We start from the raw sequence: 23218 nt of genomic DNA on the forward strand, positions 1-23218 counted from the left end.
TTTTGCAGTCAATGTGAGGAAAGGATCCTAGCGAAGTTTTTTTTCTATATATAAAGTATAGAAATTTCAATCTTCTGATGGAATCTTTTAAAAAGACCGTCGTGGTTTCTTTAAGCCGCTCACCCTTTCCTCACGAGTAATGTCCTTTGGTGTGCAAGCATGATGGTAAAAGTGATGCAGAGCAGCAGGCCAAATTGCCTTTAAAAAGGTGGTGTGCGCACGCCGAGACCGAAATTTTCCTTTTGCCACAAAGAAAGCACTCGTGTCGGCACACACCGACGGTGGCGTCGAATTTTTATCAAATTACGCTGCGTGTGTGTGTGTCGCCAGCAGACGGTCTGCGCTTGCTTGCTTACTTTGTGCTTCAGGGAGCCGTTTTGTTTAGATTTGGACGGCTCTCCTTATCTAATTTGAAATTCGGCTCGCGCCACGCACAACGGGGAAAATGCGGGCGACGTGCGCACTGTCGACTCTTCGCACTTTTGATTGAATAAAGGTGTCCTACGGGAATGAGAAAATGCTGATATTTGAAAGCTTGCAATTCCGAAATTTTCCATAAATTTGAATTCTGCGCCCTTTCCTTGCTTTTCCTTCTCACAAATGGAAAATGTATACGATTTATTTCCAGATTTTCTTTCTATTTAAATTTAAATTCTATAATGCACAAGTTTAATTAAGAAAAAGAAAATTACCCTCAGCTCATTTTTAAAATTTTCGCTCTAGCATGGTTAAATTGCTGGAATAAATTTCCAAATTTGAAATATTATACAAAATTATTTTCTCTTCAATATTTACGTCAGCAATAAGAAATCATGTTAATTTTGTAAAGCTTTGAATGAACAGCATCATCCCCCAGGCTCAATCATCCCTAATCGATCGACTGCTCGCAGAATCCCTATTATTAGTACCAATGTGTCCCGTTTCTCATCCCCAATTAACCCCCGATGATGCTGATCACACGTCAGCCCTGCATGTTCGTGCACTATTAGGGCTGCAAATGCAAAATCACAAAATCTGCAGCATCAAAGCGTGAACGGAGCGAAGCCTGGACGATGAAAGCGCCTTCCGACGGCGTTTGTGCGCAAATAGGCTGGAGAGCATATCAAAGGAACGATTTATCGGGCCATTCATCAGAATAACCATCCATTAGGCAAACCGCCGCCACGCCGACTTGCTTACACTTTTTGCTGCTCGCGCGCGCGCGTTTAATGCAAACATTCATCATCAAGTGTGCGTTTTCGGTGTGTATTTGTATATATTTGCCTGAGCTAAACTGTCAATTCATAGGGGACGTGAAAGGTTTGCACTGGATGAAATTCGATAATTACCAAAGTAATTATATGTAATGCTAGGTAGTTTATCGATTTGATGAACAAATTTAAAAAATTATGTGTCACATGTTATCGAATATGATTAAATTTAAGAAGTGTCAACGCATAGTAATGATTCGCGCTTTAAGCACTAAAATCACACTATATTGTAAGTCTTCGAATTATTTATTACACTTATTACACAATATTTTAAAAATTAAATTAATGAAAAAAATTTGGGATAAAGAATCTGTATAAAATACTCTGTATCACATTCTCAAACCAAAATTTTAAAAAATTATTTTTGAAACACTTTTGCTTTACAGTAAATTTACAGTAGATTTTATAGCTCTATAAATGACGCAAATTATTTTAAATAAAGCAGCAGCCAATTTCATCATGAGTTAATTTGCAGTTTTCGCACGGCCCTGGCGATCTCCGTCGCGATTTCGCTGACAGTTCCACGTCGGTGACGAAAATCTAAAGCGTGCAGTGTGCAAAAATACGATTTCTGCACTGCTTTTATCGGGTGAACGCAGGAAGAGCAGGAAAGGAAAAGTTGTTTTTCCCTCTCTCATCTGTCGTCGTCTCGCTGTCGGACGTGCAGTCAGTGAGACGCGCGCGAGTTGTGTGTCACTTTGAAGCGGCGCATTTCTTTTTGCTCACTCTCGCACACGCGGATATTTATTTTGCTAGCTAGACGCCTTCCGTGTTAATTCCAACTTCACACACTTTCATATTTTACGGCCAAGCGCGAGTAAACTGTTTGCACCAAGATTGTGAGAAAAACGCCGAGGTTCCCTGAAGCCTGTGAAAATTTGCACTTGCCTTCCTCACACTTTTGTCTAATTATCGAGAAATCGAAATAGCTTCATCTTAACAATTCTATCTCAGGACATTTTCTGCATTGTTGATTTTTAAAATTACAAAAATATTAATTCAGAATTTATTAGAAACATTTCATAATGTAGATTGTATTATTTTACAAGCAGTCAGGTTTTAATTCTTCTAGTAGACTTTATTTTTGTAAATTTTGTGGGGAAGAAGTTGTTTAAATGTTAGTTGCGTTCTACAAACTTTCTAAGATTCATTTACGATCCTTTTTTAGTAAAATAGCTATAAAAATTTCCCATCGACCTCTTGATGTACCTCAAAGAAAATTTATTGCATCAAAAATAAGAAAATTCTCCTGTTTTCAGTGTCTACTTAATTTTCCGACACAAATCTTAATTTTCCGCTTCATTTTTCTGTTTCAGGTGAGTCATCACAAGCTGATTATACACATTTGAGAAATAATTTTTCGCCATCTCCTGCCAGCGGACCGTGAGTTGTTAGGTCGTTTTATTACCATTATCTTGCACTGGACCATGCCATGCAATTACTGGCCGAAGAAAATCACTCACTCTCTCCTTTGATGAACGAGCGTTGTCGAACGAGAGAGGAAAATAATTCCCGAATAACACAAACGAAATTTGCTCCATCTCGATTGATCGACGAGATAACTCTCTGCTTCAGCAGGCTAACTCATTATTACTACATATATGTGCGTGTGAGTGGGAACAGAATGAAAACAAGTAATAATTCAGCTAGGTAGGATAGGAATTCAGTTCTTATTGCTTCTTCCGCCGATATTGGTTTTGCTACCGAATCAATTTGTGCGTGATAACAAAAACTTTTTATTTTTCCATCCCGAATGCATTGCGTATACGCGTTTATGTACCTTTTTCTGCGAAGCGAAAGGTCAGGGGGATGAATGTACTGCGTCCGAAAGCGAGATTAAACACGCACCCCCGTCCCTTGCACCACTCCAAACGGTAAATATTGACTCGCGAAAACTCGAAAATGGACGGAAAACATTTTGTGCCAACAATCCTAAACCTTTTTGTTTCTAGCCAACGTTTCAATGTCTAGCGAGTATTTTTTTTATTCGATTCATTCCCTTTGGCTATAATGGTAAAAATTGCCTGAAAATAATATACTTGCCAGTCCGGCCTTTGATTATAAAAATAAAACTAATTTTGCTATAAAATGAAACATTTTCATCTCAAGAGTGTCATTTGAGAAAATTAATTTTCGTCTCCAAACTTTTATAAATTTGGCAACGATTTGGTCAATGGGATACGTCGTAAACAGGCGCCGCAAAACTGGTCAAAATCTGGAATGGAGCCTTTTTGCCAGAAAAGGAGAGATAACCACGCCATTCATAGTGTTTGAGTCTGGGAGTATTAAACACTGATAGAACTGAGGAAGCTGCCAAAGTGGATGGGCTAGGCCTGAGTCGCCTCGTCACATGTACTCTGCATCGTAAAACATAATAAACGCCGTAAAAAGTTGAGCCAAGTCTGCGTTTCGCTGCGGGGTGGACAGAAGGGAAGGGAAATTACCTTGATACACACACACACATGGAACTTTTTGTACTAGCCGACGGCTAGCTGCTGGCAAACTTGGGCCACCGCGGCAGCTGCATTTGGTTTGCGCAGCGCAAACTGAACAGCGGCGGCGCCTACTAAAGTTAAAGTTTCTCTCCATTCGGACTGCCAGCCAGGCCCTCGAGTCTTTTCCGAACAAACTTGTACTTACTTGTTGTCGGTCCATCCATCATTTAAGAAAGTCGCTAGCCAGCCAGCAGGCACGCTGCGGCACACACGGATCGGCGCATATGCACACAAGATTTTTGGGGGCTAAAAATAGTCAATTTTCTATTTTCAATGGAGACAGAGAGGTGACATTTATTTTGTTGGGAAGAGTGAACTCTGCTAAAGCCTTTTTGTCGATTCAGTAAAAATATTTTCGGTATTTTTGGTTTGGAAATATTTTTTCGTTGCTGTGCGAGAGTTCAAATCGATTTTATATTCCAACGTGCGTGCGTGTAAGCCTTTGAGCACTTTAAAACCGTCATATATTTCATTTTTTTCTGCTGCCGCTTAATGAAAATTTACATGCATCTCGCAACAAGCACGAAATTACTTGCTTGGCCCGAAATGAATAACTTTTGCGCGAGCAGGCACCGGAATTTTTATTGCGAATTTTCTCACCCAGGGCGCTCTCCTTCTAAATTATTTGCGTGACGCTCGCCTACATTTTTTAATTTTGCGCCGACTTCACCGCAGCTCGCAGCATAATGGAGATGCATAGCGTACAATTTGTAAAATTTAGTCTCACAAGCCGACATGTTAATCTTCAGTAAAAAAGCAGTTCATCGTTTTGCGGGAAATTAGGATGATGCACGATGGCTGAGTCCTGACCCCGTACGGGTTTTTATTCAAAATCCCTGCATTAGAATGAATTCTGAATACTAAACTGCAATTATGAACATCAAAATGGTACTTGATATATTTATTTGGATAAAAAAAATAAGCTCAACCTTGCTACTTGAGTTGTATGTAATGGTTTTCTTAACATTTGACCTTTTTGTTTGGAGCCAAATTATTCCGGAAGAAACAGGAATGTCTTCTTCAAGCTACTGTAACAAGTGCAAAGAATAACATCTTCAACCAGGAAAAGCAGACAACTCTTCGCTCCCAAGCGCAATTGTAGAATTTTCTCGGAGAGAGAACTTTTCTCCTTGCTGTTTCAATTGCACGATTCGCGCCTGTTGCAATCAACGGGCGCAGATGGCTTTCAGTAAATTAAAATTGCAAGCACTCGGCGCGCGGGAGAGTCGGCGGCAAAAACAGTTTATTCCGCGAAAATAAACTTTATCTATCGTGCGGGCGTGCGTGTGTGTGTGTGTGTGTGTGTGTGTGCGGCGCGCACTTTGCTAAATATACTCGCCGGTGTAATTTTATTTATGGAACAAAAACATAAGAAACTGCGCGCGTCCCAGCTCTTTTCGTTCTCGGCGCGCTCTTCGCTCCGGCGGCTCCATTTTTTATTCAATTTGCTGCCGCTTTCGCTGCTACTCGCTGTGTGGCGGCGGCAAAAGAAATAACGCGCAGCGCCACCCCGTCTCCCTTTAAAGCTTTTAAATATTAAAATGAAACAAGGAAGAGAGAGAAAGAAAGAAAGAGAAGCAGCGGAAGGAGAAGTTTTCCGCCACGGCCGCGCTCTTCATCCCGAATTCATTGAAAAAATGTTATTTCTCGCTTCTCGGCTGCCAGCCTGAGATCAAAGATTTGTTGCAAACGCCCCTTTGAATTTTAATTTTTAATTTTTTTTTTTCTGGAAAACCTTGACTCTTGATTACATTTTGCGCAAGTCAGGAAATCCGAAGATCATCCGAGTAAAATTCTGTTAGAAATCACTGGAATTTATCTTGACCTTTACTCAAAACCCTTGTCAAGCAAGAAGCGCATTCAAGCTCATTTTCAGTCAGATGACACATAATACACGAGTGTCGTCTTGCCGCCATGCAGGCTACAATATGAACCCCTTTCTCCTCTCCATGTCTCCATTCTTCGTCTGTTTCTTTTAGTGAGCTCAAACGCACACGATCTTGCATTCATCCAGCAGACGTGCGGCATCCACTTGCGTCTGGCGTCCCGGCATAGCGCTAATAATACACTCACTCACTCGGATGATGACAAAAAACGTGTCGCGCGCGCGGCGTGTATGAATAAAAGCCGAGTCTGAGCTTTCGTCGACGCGCGCGCGGCGAGTCACTCTGGCGTGGAATTGTCTGCGTGAGAGCAGGGGCTCCAAAAATAAGATTATTCGAGCTGCAGCGATCGTCCCACCGACAGCAACCTGGCACCGTATAATTAGCCTAATCACGGTATCCTCGCCTTATTGCTCAACCTCCCTCGGCCGGGGAATTTGAAAAATTAGCACAGATTATTCTGCCCATTCTTCAAAGTCGTGGAGCGAGAAAGGGGAATCAAGTTGGACGGAAACTTTTAGTTCAAACCCTGTGCGAGGAAAAGAGCAACAAATCTTGTTCCCTGATAAAAGAATATTTTTATGGGTTTAAAAAGAAGTTAATTTACAGAAACGCTGCTTTATTCGTTCCTTCTTTTTAGCTAGCTGTAAAAAGGAATATTGTAGGCTTCACGGCAGTTATTCTCCCTCACTTTCACTTAGAACTTGGCTTCCCGCAGTAATTGATAACACCCCTAGAAGTCAAACAGTGGCCGTGTTTCTGCGTGGCGTGACGGAAACGCGATGTTAATGCGCCTTAAACTTCTCCCTGCGCGATACGATCTCGAGGAATTTTATATCCCTCCACCAGCCCGATTCATTTGCATTTTCCATGGAGTATTTCGAACGTTTTAATGGCCCGCTGTGAAATTTCCTTGAACCCAGTTCTTGCGCCTTGCGTGTTGCTTTCAAACCTGACAACTTCCTAGAATAATTACAAAGTTATTTCTTTGATTTAAACCCTGAAAACAAGGCGTCAGAAAGGCTCTAATTAATTTCAAATATTTACAAAAGAGCTGGTAATTATTTTCAATGCTATCAGAGATCTTAAACTGGCAGACTTCGGCCCTATAACAGTGCTGGCCTCTGCTGTCGAGTCTGGAACACCTGGCGCGACAAAAATAGCGACCTGCTACTTTGCACATTTTCAATCGCAAATGCTGTGGAACGAGGCCCGTTCCGCACACCTGATGCGAAATCAAATCATCCGAAGGTGCTACTCACATGAATATGCAAATAGCACGGAAGCAGAGTGAGCGAGAGAGAAATTTTCTGCGCAGCGGGCGGACGTTTTTCCTTGCATCGCCAAGGCGTACTTACTTGGGATCCGTTCTCGCTATATTTACGGCTGCGTATCACGCGCTCCAACGAGCAAGAGAAATATTATCGCACGTCTGCTGCTGTGCACAACTTTTTGGTGTTTGCTCTCGCGCGGAAATTAGATGCTCCCGTGGCCGTCTAAATGTTTGCCTTTCTCTTCATTAGCTCGTTCTGCAACATTCAGTTTTCTTGCCTCCTGTTGCAATTTTCGAGTTTGTTTTACATCTGTGTAGGAATACCATCTGGGAGGCATAATATTATGAAAACACACATGAATATTATGAATTTTATCAAAGAAGGAAATTATAGAGGTGGAGTTTGAAGAACCTGCAAATCAAACAAATTGTCTAAACTTGATTATTCCTGGAAACGACAGTGCGCAGCTTGAGATTTTCTCTGAAGGCCTGTGGCAACCCTGTCAGGACGCCTTAAGGGAGTGGAGTGGAAAAGCGAATGTATGCAGCTCGTTGGTAATGCGTTAATTAGTTTTCTTGAGGCAAAAAATCGCACTCAGCACTGCTGCTTCCGCCCGGGAATAATTTCGCAGAAAGATGTTCCGCTCGTGCAGAATAAAACGTGCGCAACTTGAAAGGAAACTTTTTTGCCTCGCGATAGCAGGAGCACGCGAATAAAATGTTTATGAGCGAACTTTTGTACATCCATTCGGAAAAGGAGAGTGAGAGAGAGAAAGGAAAGAATTGGTTGTCGGCGGCGGCGGCGGCGGGCGGAAAAATCTAGCTGTTGCGTCTGGCCAGCCCAACGCGAGAGGCAAGGGGCCAATTAAATGCTAGCGAACAAATGGGCTCGCGCGTCGGAATATCGAGTGCTGCCCATCATGCCGGGCAAAGTGGCCCCATGTGTGCGAAGAAAGTCTTCTCGGGGCCTGCGTGCACTTGGGGGCGTGTTTTATTACACTTAAATGGCTACAAATCATACAACTAAACGCGCTCGCCGGATAAAAAGGGCTGAGCGGCCTTTATAAGAACGGAGCTCAGCCGCCCCCGCCACTGATTTATTAGCAGGAAAGTATGTATTTTGCATCGCGAAGCGGTATTACGCAGGAAAAGCTGGGTTACTTGAAACAAGACATAAATTCTCGGCGCGAGATAAGCCCGACACGCGAGTCTGAAGCAAAACAAAGTGTTTTTCAAGAAGGAGTTGAATTGAATGGAGCAGTGGAACATGCAGAGCGCTAAAAATGCATAAAACACACAAATCAACCGGAAAACTGTCTCGAGAAAAGTCCTTTGCTACCCTGTCTTGTCTGAATCGCAGCGTCTAGAGTTGGTCCAATCATTTACAAATGAAATAACAAAAATCACACAAAATTAAATTAATATTCATTCTAAGAGTTTGATTGTCGTTTGCAGAAGAGCAATTAAAAATATTTTAATTGTTGAGTAATTAGACACTTCAGAGTACAATTAAATTCAGATTATTCAAATTATCACCAACCAATCCAACCATCGATGTATCTTATGACAAGAAAACCGTGTTATCATAAATAATTGTAATTTAAGGAGGGAGACAGCTCACCATTTTAAATGTTTACAAACTTTGCAGACACTTTTCCCGAAGTTGACAGCAACTCTTTCATCGAGGATTTGGAAATGTTAGTGAGATTTTTTAGCATTTTCCAGTGATAATCCACTAAAAGAGCCAAGAGTCCCCCCCCCCCTGTCGAACAGACGTCAGCAGAGGATCGCTTTCAGGCGGAATTTCCACGAAAATCTCACAAATTTGATTCGTTCCGCGCTGAACACCATTTTCGTGTTCACGTGGGCGCAGATGAGTGACGCGAGCAAATTAACTTGATGTCAAATTGGATTAAAATTCGTTGGCGTGCAGTGCCACTGTTTGGAGCAAACGCGCGGCGGCGTATATCTGATGCAACCGGCGGCGCGCACGAGTCGCGCTTGCGGCTTTCCGGCAGGGGCAATCCACGACGCAAATTCCCGCAGCCAGCCTTGTCAGCCCGAGCATTACGCCTGTCTTTCAAACTTTGAAATATTAATTTAGCGTGCGTGGAAATGGAAACAAATCAATGCCGACGTGGCCGCCGAAATAATTTGTTTGTGCACGCGGCACGCCACAAACGTCGGGTGGAGCGGAAACGCGTGTGGCGAAATAGTTTTGAACTTTTACGCGCATCGTTGCAGCCTAAACTAACGGAAAGATCGAAGACTCTGCTTTGGCCGGATTCCTCTGAAAGTGCAAAAAGCATTTGTGACAAGTTTACAGTGATCAGTAGTGTAAATTGTTGTTTTTGAGGTTAATTTTGCCGTAGTTAATTTATTTTTAATCGAAATTTCAGTCAGCAAGGATATACAGGAAAAGTTTTTAAAACGTTTTAATTTTAACTTTGAAATCTATTTTCTAGTTTAGTGAATTTTAAGTAAATGAAAATAATAATATACCTCATGAATTGATTTCTAAAATTTTTTCTTCTCCTCTTACAAGCAGCTTCTCTTGCAAACGAGGAGGGGACCACCCCTTGTAAGCCGGAGAGGCATTTGTTTGCATACGTGGAGGCTGATGGCAGACGTTGCCTACGTGTAATATCATCCGGCGAGAAGCAAACGAGTGGAAAAATGCGATACACAAATGTGCGTGCGTGTGCGCCTATTATTTTGCTGATTTATTCTGGTAATCTGAGAAATTTCGATCTCGCAGGCAACGGCAACATTCATTTCTCCCTCTCTTCATCCGGCAGAAAAGGAAGCAGCGCCTGCTCTATGTATTTTTTCTCCTTTGTAAATCCAAAATCAAATATCTCCAGCTCGTTGGCACGCCCAGCCTCTTTCCTCCTTTTTTTCTCTCTGCAGGCAATACATTTTTGATGGCTCCGCTTTCAAATAACCCTCAGGTGCTCTTTCCTCCTTTTTCTTTTCTGGTAGTATCGAAGGCATGAATATACACGGAATAATGGAGAGGCGGCGGAATCGAGGACCGAAAACAAGCAAACAAATGTACGGCACCGATCAAATTAGGCGCGCTGTGAAAGGAAATTGTTCGGATGGGGATTATTTTTCAGATTGTGTGCCATCGCATGAGTGCTCTGCCCGTTTCGTGTGTGTTTTCCTTTCTTCTTCCGCGGAATTGCGCCGGCTCAATTGTCTGCTTATTCCATTCGAAATTACATCCCCAGCTCTGAGAGAACGGTATTCAGGAAAGACATGCCGTTGCTCTCTTAAATTATTCGTTGCCAAATTGAATTCCTAAAATGCTTTAGAGCTGGAAATAAAATTTTGTTGGGAACATTTCTTCACAGAACATTATTAAAAATAAATTTTGAAACCTGGTATTATCATATAGTGAAAAATTGAATACCACACTTCAAGAAGGGGTTTGCCACTCATAAAGGTAAAATTCGAATTACGCAGGAATCCTTTTTTAAATTTATTTATGTATATATGTGCCCTTAAGATCAGGTTTCGATCTTTTAACCTGAACAGCCAATCCCGTTTAAAGTCGTGAAAAAATTGAGAGTCAATAAACAATTTTACAAATACATAATGAAGAAAAAATTTAATTCAAGTCAAACGTTGCTGCTGTACTTCTTCAGTTTGTAAAAATAGACCCATCTCAATGAAAGAGACTCGGTTCTGGATTTAAAACCACTCGGCTCTACTCAAGTGTATGTTGAATCGCATGGGTGGGTGCAGAAAAGTGCGGTTCAACGCAAAGACAGAGACAGAGACAGAGAGAGAGAGAGCGTCGTCGAGTGCCGGCGTAAATGCGGCACAAATTACAAGCCTCTGGGGAGGAAGAAGATTTTAAATATATTCTGCACTCGGTGACATTTGCCAGCGAAATGAAATTACGTCTGCTGTCGCCGGCTGAGAGTGAGAGACTTGAGGAAAACGAAATTCGTTCGCGCACGTGAATTCGAGTTCATCGAAGCCAGATTGGAACACACGCTGCACACCGCGAGATAAATAAATAAATAAATACTCGGGAAAACAAGCGACTGCCGGCAGCCGTACGTCTGTTTTGACGTGCGATGTTTGCTTTTTTGTCAATTTTTCGTAACAAAAGCCGGGGAAAATCGAACGTCGCTCGCGCTCTTGCAAAATTGAAAAGGAAGATCAGCTCGCTGATGTCCTCGACGCGGTGTCTCCTTTTCTGCATGAAAAGTAGACCACTGTAGCAAGTGCTCCGGCTGCGTGAGACTGTCTCGAATGCGGGCCATCAAATTTTCTAGAAAAAAATTTTGTTGAGAGCTCAAATTTGTACTATAAAATGCTTTTTTTTTATTTTAGTCTGAAATCTTTTTAAATGCTTTTAAAAGGTAGGAAAGCTCTTCCTTTTTTCGGAAGGTTTAAGTAGAACGGAATGGAACACAATTTTATTCTTTTTAACTCATTTGCGGCTCAGTGCGGCGTGATATTACTCTGTAAAGGATCGTTTTAGCTTCATTTTGCTAGTACTGTTTGCCATTTCTTGCTTTTAATATTTCTATTCAATGTATTTATTGTATCGACTACTGCAAGAATAAACAAGAATAATAAAAAGAAAAAAATTTATGCAATAATTTATGCCACTTTCCTGAGAGAAGCGGCGGACAATGCGGCCCGCTTTTCATCCAGCTCAGTGTTGTTGTTAAAAAGGAAACACGACCGGCTTGAGGTTGCTATGGCGACTAAGACGTTTTTAGGGGAGCAAAAATCTTCAGGGGATAACAAGCAAGGTGTGTTTAGGGCTGGCTGGGTGTTTGGATAATGTGCACATTCGGGGGAGGCAGCGGGCCAGACAGCCAGCCTCCCTGCCTGCCTGCCACGGCTGCAATAATAAAATCTGGCCGTCCGGCGGCCAGGCCACTTGGCAAAAACATCGTCTGCTGAGTAAATCATCGGGGACCGGCTGTGGAAAGGGCGAGCGAGCGAGCGAGAGGAAAAAACGAGCCACCGCTCTCGGAAAAAGGGAAAGAGACAGTAATTCCGCTGCCCTCATAAAAGCCGGCACTTTGCATACGCGTACAGGCTGTCCCGTCGGTCAAGCGCAAAATTCGCAGAGGGCCAATGAGGGGGTTTGTGCGCGTGCCCGACCCTGCATGCTGATTTTATGAATTATTAATTCTTAAAAAAATGCCCACACAGGCAATACCAAATGCTGAAAAATAAATTTTCTCCACAGAAAATCGTCAAAAGATGACGTTTGTCTCTGTCAAAGTTTCAAATAAATTTACAGTTTACAAATATATATATATATATATATATATATATATATATATATATATATATATATATATATTCAATGGACAAAAATTAAAAAGTTCAAAAATTTTAAGAATTTAAATCAGACAGAAAATGCTTATGAAATTATTTAATAATAAAATTGAAAGGAATACATGCAAAATTATTTTAAAAAACTCGTTTTAACGTGCAATGAATTGAATTTATTCTTTGAAGGTTTTAGGCATCATTTTGGACCTGCCTGTATGCGATAGTCCGTTTGTGTGTCAGTGGCCACGGCACACATGAAATTTTAATTCTTTTGTGATTTCTTTTGCGCTGGAAGTTATTGCGTGGCTGGAGCTGCGCAGCATGAGGGTATGCAAATGAGAGATTTTTTACACACCCTTTGAAAGTTCGCCTCGGTTTGCATTGTGCGATCTGCTGTCGGATTCGGGGATGTGTAATACGCCGCTTTTGTGCTAATGCATGCGGAAATCATTGATTACAAACGGGCAAAACGAGCCAGCACGATAAAGAGTTTTTAATTTGAAAAAAGAACTGCTTGTTCGGAGGGAGAACGAGAACGACGTTTCTTTTTGTGATTTAGGAGCAAAATTGCGAGTTGGCAAATTTTCCACCGGCTGCTCCACTCTCCGAGAGTGAGTTTGCTCTCTAATTGAATGTTTTAACGCCGCACAAAGGAAGCAGGCAATTTTAAAAATATGAGGCACCCATCGTTTCTACTATTTTTTTTAATATTAAAAAGGTAGTTTCAAAATTGAAAAGTAATGAGGGAAACAGTCCTTCAAAAGAACAACTAAATTTAATACCTGAGATTCTCGCGCTAAAGAGGTATGCAACACTTTTCTCCTCCCGACAAAGCCGGTTGCATACGCAGGAAAATAAATCGGCTCCACTCATCTGCTTCAAATTATCGACTCGAATTTACTCTCCAATTAGTAAAAAACGACGAGGCCACTTCATCAGGCGGAGTGCAGAGAAGAGTGATGGGTCGCACGCTTAATCCGACGCAGCTCATATTTACGTTGGAATGATGAACAAAGCGAGCCGGCTGCATAAATCGCGCGCAAACAAACTGACCACGCTGCTCCGCCGACTGTGAAGAATGGCCGCTGGATATATGGTATGCACGAACTACGTGATCTCATCTGCGGCAACGTGCATATATATGCCATCGCCGTTTCTCAACCGCGGACACAATGACATAAATTTGCTCCTATTAAATTGCTTTGTGTGTGTACATATACAATTGAGTTTACATAAACGCAAATTTTTAGATGTTGCCAGTATTATATTCAGATTAATTGTACCTTAGTCGCTTTGGAAGGAGTCAGTTGAACTTAACAAATATTTATATGACTGAAATACGCAAAAATTATAACAAGAACCAAAATCTGGATTTTTATCATTCTTAGAAAATTACCAAAGCTTTTAAATGTTTCAGTAAATAATTTAAATTTCTCTCTTCGCATTCTGTTCAATTAAAAAAAATCGTCTTTAATTGGCATACAGTGCTCGCCCATAAAAATTAATCATAAACTCAGATACTAACTAGACATCTTTTACAAATTTTGTCTCGATTCTGAGGTTAGAAATTGTTTAAATAATTATAAAGAATCAATTCAATTTTCAACATAGAAATAAATTAAATACAAATTTTTGAGCTTCATTTGGAGGATTGTCTAGCCTGTGAATAGAATTGAGATTCACGAGAGCATCAATCTAATTTTACAACCGAAAGCCCACTTAATGCCTGCGTCATCATTGACATTTGGATTATGCACAAGTGCGCGATCGAGTCGGCTACTGCGAATCTCATCGCAGGCCAACGAGGATTACTTTCCGTGACTTGTTGAGCTCGCCACTCGATCTCCTCTCTCTGCCACGATTCAATTACTCGCGCTCGCAAATCATGCATCGAGATAAATAGCAGCAATGCTCGGCTCAGTCGGCGAGCCGGCTTACTTATTGTTCGCCGGCGCAACCGCAACCCCAAACCCATAAAATTAATCTCTGCGCGCGGTCGTACACCGACAATATTGCGCACAACGCTTGCGGATTTGCATTTTTTTCCCCGGCGATGAACGATGGAGGTGGTTTTTGCGTCTGGATTAGTGGACCACCTGGCCGGCTGGTGCGGTCGAATGGAATTTTCAAGCTAAACAAAGTGATATTTTGCTATCTCTATTCTAAAGGTTACTTTTTGAAGAAGTTAAAAAAAAACGTCTATGAGGTAAAGCACGGTAAAAAATTAATAAAAAGTGGACTTTTACTGTACATCGTTCTCTGGTGGCTTTAGTTGATGGTCGATTAAATTAAATTGTTTGTTAAGTCCAGCAATTTTTTCTTGAATGGGTGATTTTGATTGTAAAAAAAGGATCAAGCAGCACTAAAAATATCCCTGAAATATTCTGCGAGGTTTCAATTCCTTTCAACTCTTTTTTTCCTCGGTGTGGGATATTCTTATTTTATGGAAATGCGCAACGATTTTTATCCGACATTTTTCCGCTGTTTATATTTTAAAAACATTTTACTTTTCTAAAACTCTGCAGTATTAATCCAATTATAATTAAAGACCTTTTTCTCTCCGAAAATTAATGGACGCAAACTCTGCTGTTAATGAAGCAACAATATTTATGTTGTCAACGAAATATCACCAAACAACTGAAATCCCGTTATTGGTCGCGAGTAAATCAACTGCAATCGCTTTTTTGTGATCGGGACCAATCAAATTCCCAGAATCCACTAAACTTGGGCTCGTTGAAATGCTGCATTAATCACGCGAGAGGACTGGACTCGGCAAAATTGGCAAATTTGTCGTGCCGACATGATATGTGTATGTATGTACAATGTGCGCGGCAGAATCAACGTTTGCGTACCATGATTGCAGGTTCAAACAATATGTGGACGCGCGAAATTGAGTTTCAGCCCTTTGAAGACCAAATTAAATTCATTCAGTGAAAATTGAACGAAGGATTCAGGCAATAATGAAATTGCGACCAAACGCATGCGCACGCTGCCGGTTTTTGGCCTAAAACGGGAAAAGTGAACGTCGCCTTTCGTCTGGCTGTAAATCGAACCTGACCATAATTAATGGAATTTCTGCACTGATGAGCGCCATTTCGTGTTTCAATAACCATTATCGGGATTGGAAATTATATTTGGTAATCAAATTTTGATACTAATTTCGTCAGCAGATTACTTTTTTTAACTGATTTTGAAAAAAAATTGAACTTATTTTTGCTGCAAATGTTTTTCATGAATCAATGTTTGATTCCTCTGAGCTCTTACTGTATAGAAAGCAATTTTTAAATTCTACGATGGTTTTAAGTTGGGCTCATAACACAATCCGTTCAGAAATCATAAAAAATACAAATTATAATCATTTTGTGAAAGAATCGGAGCACTAATTAATGCCGCCTCTGTTGTGCAACTCAATTCCATAAAATATGAACGTTATTTTGCCTCTCATCGGCGATAATCATTACATCGGCGGCCAGCATAATTATTAATCCTCCATAGGCAAATTGTCGAAATTCGCGATTAATTCCGTCAGCGCGCACCCGAAAATTAAATTATTGTTTTCGGCCCCGGCGGTGGTATAATTAATTAATCCGCGTTAATAATTTAAATAAAACGCTGGGGGGATGCAGCTGCGGCGTAATGATGCCCGCGTAATCCGGGATTATTACCGACCAACCCCCCCGACCCACCCCTCAGCGCAAACACATGGCGGCGGCGGCGGAGCCTCTTTTCTCTGCTCTCGCAAAACAACAGGTACAAACAAACAGACGCGACCGGGCTCTAAATAATTTAGGGCTGGCCAAGCACGAGCACGTTCTTGTTGCGAGTTGTGTGTAAAAAGTGAACCGATTTTTACCCCTTTATTGTTAGAATGTGAAATAAAACGACTGTTTTACACCATTAATACAGCTTCAAAAATTTCTCATTATGTGAATAAAAGAATGTAAATATTTTTTATATTTGAATAATTTTCAATTGTGCTAGCAATGCGGCATTAAATAGCTTTATAATATGCTGTAAATGATTTTTTGTTACACCTTATAAACTTTTTTTAAATTCATGTCACGGAAAAAACATTATTAATATGTTTATCTTCCGCAAATTTGCATATTGTAGTTTTAAATGTGCTTAAAATTAAATAAAACATTGAAAATAGCCGATGGCTGTCATGTGTGATTGTGTGGCTTTGAGAAGGATGCGTTAATTTTGGTTTCATAAAAAACGAGAAAATGTTCCATAATTCGCAAATCCAGTATTTTACAAGTTTTTTTTTTAATTTCTGCTCTTCCCAAAGATGCCAAAAAATGTGTTAGAATTTTGATAAAAGCGAGGATAATAAACAGTGCTTTATTTTTAGGAATGGTTATGATGCAAAAAAGAGGAAATTTGCGTTTTAATGAGCGAAATGAAGGAGCGTGTCTGGCGCAGCTGTCGGCAATTACGACAGCGACAAAAAGTGGCCTTCACCCAGCACAACACCTCAGCCGAGCTCATCAGCAAGGGAGGTGAGAGCGAGGGGCCAAGGCGAATCTAACGACGTGGATAAGGTCGTCGGAAACCATCACGGCGCGGCTGCAGCTTGCAGTTTGCGACAAACCGACCGACTGATCTCCTCGCTCCACGTGCAAATCGAGGCGAAAGAGGCGAAGGCGTCGAATTTGCATATCGCGCGCGCCGATCTCCTCCCCGGAATAAAGAACGAGAGACGCCGCTGCGCGTCGGATTAGTTGAAATATCAGCCGAGCAGAAGAAAACGCCGGCTCGGGGCAATCGTCCGTGTGAAATGATATTCGCCGCACTCGCAGCAGCAGCAACAACGCGCGCGGAATGAGATTACGACTTTAATTACGTACACATGCGAGTGTATGGCGTCGCTTCTTTTGCGTTCACGCGCGATAAGCTCGGCCAAAGTGGGGCGGAATCGCGGCACTGTTTTCACTTTTAATTAAAATGCACTGGACAGAGCGGATGGACTGGCTGCCGTGATGGATAATTGCGCTTCTCTCGCTCCTCGCTTCCCTTGAGCTGCAGCAGAATTACAATCAAATGGCATATCTTGCAACGCTCCTATTGACTCAGCTACGATCAACAGTAATAAATTAAATTGGAGATGCAGAGGGAGTCCGGGCGTATTGCAAATTTAAAATCGCAAAAGAAGTCTCATTCCTATTATATGTGTGTTTGAGACTATGTTCTTCATAGTATACCTATTATAATTACGCCTCATTGTCAGTATAAAATCACAAGCTGAATATATTTTTATTTTTTAACCAAATTTGAGCTGGGTGGCGAAAATTGAACAGACATTGACGCAAGATCTTTGATTAATGCCTATTTAACACATTCTCAAACAATACATTACCATGGTTTTAACTTTAAAAAATTAAATAATAAGGAACGTTTCAAAAAATGTATTTTTATCTTAGCGAAGAGTTTGGACTCATTTTTGTTATGCAACGCTTAATCTTATCAAACATTCTTCTTTCCAGGCTGAGATTGTAGTTTTATCAAAATCTTTTCGCTGGATTTAACTTTCAATATTTAAACACAAAATGAATTATTAGACTTTTCGGATTTAGTATAGGCGGACACAATTCATCCACAATTTTGCTCTATTTTAATTTCATTGCACTGTATTTTCAAATCAGTGTAGGCTATAAACCTTGATTAAATTTGCTTTGTGCCTCTAAAAAGAAGCCCTAATATATTTTTTGCGTTGAATTGATGTTAATTTTCCAATTCCTTTCGCACTGTAGATTTTGGAATTTCTCCTTGACCGATCAAAATCTTAAATTCTCTACTTAGGTGAGAAAACAATGGCAGGCTAGCACATCCTGCGCGAATCACTATCATGGTTAAAATATAATAAACTATTTCAATAAATTTTACGCTCCTCTCTAATCAGGTAAAGAATTAAATTTATTTCGTAGCTTTATCAGATAATTCGACATAGCGTCGTAATTATTAAAAATATGAGCAACGCCCTCACTTGTTTGCGCATGCATACATTTTTAATTTACTTGAGTGGAACACATATCATTTCAAAATAATCTACTATAAAAATGTGTCAATTGAAACGAGACAAACCTCTCAAAGCATTTAGCGGACAATTACCACGCGGGCAGAGAAGGTGGTCTATGGAGTCGGGTGCAGCGAATTGTTTAGCACGGGGTGCGGGCGTGCGCCATTAGAGTGCTAATCCTGCCTCTATGCGCGGCGACAGGACGGCCGGCCGGCTTAGTGGACCTCGCGCATAATGCACCTATCCGGCGCGCCATTTACATATTATAAGCCAGTGTGTGCGGTCGGGTCGACCGACCGTCCGTCCGCCCGTTCGTCCGTCCGAGCCACACTTTTTGCACCGGATAAATATCTCAGCAGGCCGTGTGTTGGCCGCTCGCCGACACCGCTTACACCGCACACACACTGCACCTATACGGCACATCTGGGCGTACGTGCTGGGCCGCTTTCGGCACGCTCGTCCCGACATTTGCATGCATTAATTGTGCCCCGAAAGCGGAATTCAATCTCAGGGGACACGGCACGGCACGCCAAAAGCAGTCAACTTTGTCTCGAATCTATATCTATATTAGATCTACATGAAACCTGGACAAACCGAAACTACTCTTGAATAATAGTTAACTTTCTTAATGAAAAACCAGCTAGTTTCGTCCTGATATTCACTTTATTTAAAATTGAAAAAACAAATCAAATTACATAAAAATGTACACAAATACAAATATACATTATAAAAATGCCCAAAGTTTTTAAATGCTATCCTCAACATTGAAGATTTAAATAAACATCTAATTGTTAGAAACTTTTGTGTTCTTGAATTTGCTAAATACTGAAAATAAATCCCACGAGATTTGGACGAAACCCTATTTTTTATAAATAATTGAAAAATATGAAGGTTAAACTTTGAAAAATAAAAATAGCCCATGTAGGCCACCTATTCCTGGATTTTTTGTCTGTTAAAGTATGGAATTTAACTAATCTCCTTAATTATGCCACTTTTTTAAATTTTCAACTCCTGACTGTTCAATCTAATTGAATTTTTCCTCCTTCAAGTAATTCAGGATATTTTAAATACTTTAGTTTAAAAAGTTTAAAACCAATTCCTTGAATTTACTTGAATTTAGAATTGTTGGAAATTTAACTATGCTTAAAATCGCGTTGGGTTTGCAACAGGCCGGCAGCATGCACCCATTGTGTTTGTGCATGTTGCAGAGTCACTTTGCGCCTGCTGGATTTGCGAGCCAGGAGGCGGCTGATACGCGATCCGGGGGGAGGCGGTGTCATCATCGGGATCGGGAACATTGCACCGCTTGGAGGCCTGTTTACCGGCCGGAGGCTGCATGCATTGCGCACTAGGTGCGATTAGAAGGCGTAATTTATGCGATCGGCCGGCGGCGGTAATTATTGCCACTGCATCCGCTCGATAGCGTCTTGCTGAACTCGCTTCCAAATGGGTCGCCTTTTATCTCTATTATTCTCGTTGAGCTGATCGAAAATCCAACGACCTGATTCCTACTGACGGGAAATTTCGCTAGACAAAATTTTACAGCTTAAAAAACAGGCAAAAATCGTATTTGATCAAACAATGTTGGCCATTCATTTAATTCTGTCTATATCAACAGTAATGTCCAATTTTCGTCTCTTTTTGCTGGAAATTTTAGATTTTTTTTTCGTTGAAAGAGTCATCAAAGGCTTGCTGGTCGGTGGTGCCTGATTTAAAAAAGCTCTCCTTCTCTCTCCACTTTGTTCACCTCGATTAGGGCCTCTATGTTGCCGGGCTCGATATCAGTAGCGGCGGCAGAATTGCGCTCAGACGGAATTTTGAATAATCCCCTTTTTGTCAAAGACAGCCGACGAACGAACGAACGAACTATATGTACATAAAGAGAGAAAGAGAAAGAGGACGAAGGTAGAAAACTGCGTTGGCTGCGCCGTCGGGCAAAGCTCCATTGATATTGTTTGTTGACCTGGAGCGGAATATTTTAAGCCGATAAAGAGAGGGACGGCTCTCCGGGAACTTTTGACAATCGAACAGGAGAAAGAGGAAAAAAGCCAACACGTGGATGCTGGAAATTCAGACACCTTTTTTTGCAATCAAAGTGGCATTACCACGTCCGGACGTGTTGACGCAAAATATCAAGTCTGGAAATTTCATCTTGGGCAGGCGAACCGCAAAAAATGCGTAGCACATTGACAGCTTGACTTGCTGCTGTTTCCGTTTCCTGATGAAAAGCTGTCTTCCGCGCGGCGGCGGTGTCGCTTTGCGCAAAAGAGGCGCCGCACCGTCGCGTGGGCTGCGAATTCCAACCCTATCGACAGATATCATGCAGCCACTGACGTACGCGGCTGATTCATAGAAACCATAAAAAGAGCAGAACTTTATCATCCTGGTTTCCCAAAATAAGCCAAATTGCGAGCAACTGTTTGATGTGACGAGAAAATAAGACTTTCCGGGAAATATGCGACATTTTTATATACACAATTTCCATTAGCTTGCGAAATTTATTTTTCCGAAAATAATTGCTGTGAAAGCACCAATTTTAAGTGGGTTTCACTAATTAAAAAAAGGGCTCTGAATTTTAGAGAGTGAAATATTAATTTCCGGGATTGTAATCTTAATTGGACTGTTCAATAAGCATGAATAGTTTTAGCCAGTTTAAAATTTTTCAAAAATGTTGATACCAGTAGAAAGCATCCAAATCAACTAGAAGTCATTTTAAAGTAAAATTTTTAACCCTATTTGTTTTTGAAGTCCCAAATAGTTTTTTTTTCCATTTTAGCAAATTTGTGATCCAATGTAATTTATTTTTATTCTCTTAGGGAAAACTATCAAGAGTAAACTTAACATTTAAAAAAATATCTCAATTTTAAAGGATGCCAACCTAATAATAACTAGTGTTGAATACGCTATTTCCCTGAATAAAGTGATATTTCTGGGTCAAACCAATTTTTTGCAATCAGTATTTCAAGCAAGTTATGCATAAAAATCCATACTCTCCGCAGTATTGTTTGAGGGTGGGGGCGCCTGACGAAAATTCCTGAATATCACACGCCTCTGGAGCTCCATTTCTCTGCGAAATTGCATCACATCAGTATGGCAGCACCTCGAGCAGCAAGCGGATTTAGCTGGCTGCTGTTTGTTATAAATCCTCTCGCGCGCGCATTCGTCTTCGCGATTCATTTTTCATGAGGTGTTGCTCAGGCATTAGCCGTGCCGCTCCTTCCGCCGCTGCCACTGCCGGGCTGGGCCCCTGCGATAATATTATTGAGTGTCGCACACATGTTTACGCTGAAATTACATGGCGGCCCGTCGAGTCGTAAAACACATCTGCCTCGCTCCCTGGCATTGCTCGGTCGGGAAAATCGGCCTGGAAAAATCAATCGCATACGCAGAGTCGGCTTGCCAAGATATCAAACTCTCTCTCTCCCTCTAGCTCACCGGCGCGCGGCTGCTTTACATGTGTTTACCGTGGTCGAGCCCGGCGCAGAGTATATTAAAAGTGAAGCGTGATCCGAATGAATGAAAGGCGCGCGCGGCCGGGGATGAGCCGGGCCCCAATCCTCTCCGTCTCTCGCGAAATGGAGCAAGCAATGCGAAATTAAACGTGCAGAAGGAGCTGTCTCTCTTTTTCCTCTGGCTCACAATGCACATCGTTTTTATTTTTTCCTCGACAAACAAAGACTGGGATTTATGCGCAACAACAAATGACAGAGTGTAGCTAATTTGGCCAAATAGCCCAATGGAATATTTGGAAGAAAAATATAATAAAAAGACACAATGAATATAGAAAATTTGATATTTTTTAAATATAACTTAACACCATGAAATAAATCACCTTAGATAAAAAACACAATTATTTCTGGACAACCTGATTAACAAATCTCATTTCAATTTCTAGCGGAGAGTAAGAAATCATTCTATTCTCTCCATTCCGTTTTTTTCTCGTTGACTTTTGCATACCATTACGGTAAACACCAAAGCAAAGCCAGTCGCAACGATAATTACGACGATGAAGGCCCACATCCAGGGATTGATTGAGGATTTTGTCATTTGGACCGAGTTTCCAGTATGCCAGTTTGGAACAGGCCGGTCTGTACTAGTCATGGTGTAATTATTATCGCCAAATCTTCCGAATGCGTATGGCCTGCTTTGCCTTAACCTGATTTCGGCTGGAAGAAAAGTCATCAAATTAATTACTCATCAAATTTTCAAACTTTCTCAACTTACGGCGGCAGCCCAGTTCGTGGCTTCCAGTTTTCGGGTCTGCCAACGAGCCATTTTGCGTGCAACGCAGCGAGTAAACACTTTGGTCGTGTTTGCATGCACAAAGCATCGTATTGGTGCCCTCAATTGCGGTACAATTGTCGAAATCCAGGCTGGAAATTGTGCATGCAAAGCACGTAGTCCCGCAGTTTACTGGAAGAGAAAATAAAATTCACAATGGCATAGCAATCACTAATTTATTCAAGTACCATTAGTTTCATTCCCTCGTAATGTAGGACTTTTGCACGAAATCAGACTAGGAAAAGAAATTTTTCTATCAGCACAAGTTTGTCTCAACAGTTGGTCTGCATTTGGCGCATAATCCAGACACTGGGAGCCGAGAAATATCAAGTCGTCAATATTTAAACAATCTAGGAAGAAAAAACGTGTGAATATTTCAATATTTTTAAAAAGGTCAGATAAACTCACCGTAACGAATGCCAGCCACTGTTGTTGCTGCTGTCAAAGCCAAAATAAGAAGTATACCTGTCATCTCTAATGTGGATATTCAATATTCAAGCTCTACTTCTGAATTGAAATACTGCTCCTTTGAATACTCGAATGCAAGTGAGATTTGTTTGCACTTTCTTCCGAATTATTCACTCTTAATATAGGAAGTTCTTACTTCCTTCCCAAAAACAACAGGATGCAACACTCACACGCATCCGTCGTGAGGAAATTCCTAAGTAATGTTAAAAACGAGTTAGCTCTGCTCGTTTTTTATTTGT

General features: G+C 41.1%; 1 protein-coding gene and 1 long non-coding RNA gene across 2 annotated transcripts in view; one reads left to right on the top strand and one right to left on the bottom strand.

The window, feature by feature from the left end:
- The window catches only part of LOC135937785 (furin-like protease 1, isoforms 1/1-X/2), a 226365-nt gene that overhangs the window by 58970 nt on the left and 144177 nt on the right, over nucleotides 1-23218 (top strand). The gene's annotated exons all lie outside the window — the stretch shown is intronic.
- LOC135936082 (uncharacterized) lies at nucleotides 22031-23080 on the bottom strand. The gene is made up of 4 exons (XR_010574285.1): nucleotides 22920-23080; nucleotides 22700-22861; nucleotides 22455-22643; nucleotides 22031-22396 (listed from the first exon to the last, which is right to left on the bottom strand). It is a non-coding gene; the product is annotated as an uncharacterized LOC135936082 (long non-coding RNA).

This window comes from Cloeon dipterum, chromosome 2 (genome assembly GCF_949628265.1).
Source record: "Cloeon dipterum chromosome 2, ieCloDipt1.1, whole genome shotgun sequence".
NCBI lineage: Eukaryota > Metazoa > Arthropoda > Insecta > Ephemeroptera > Baetidae > Cloeon > Cloeon dipterum.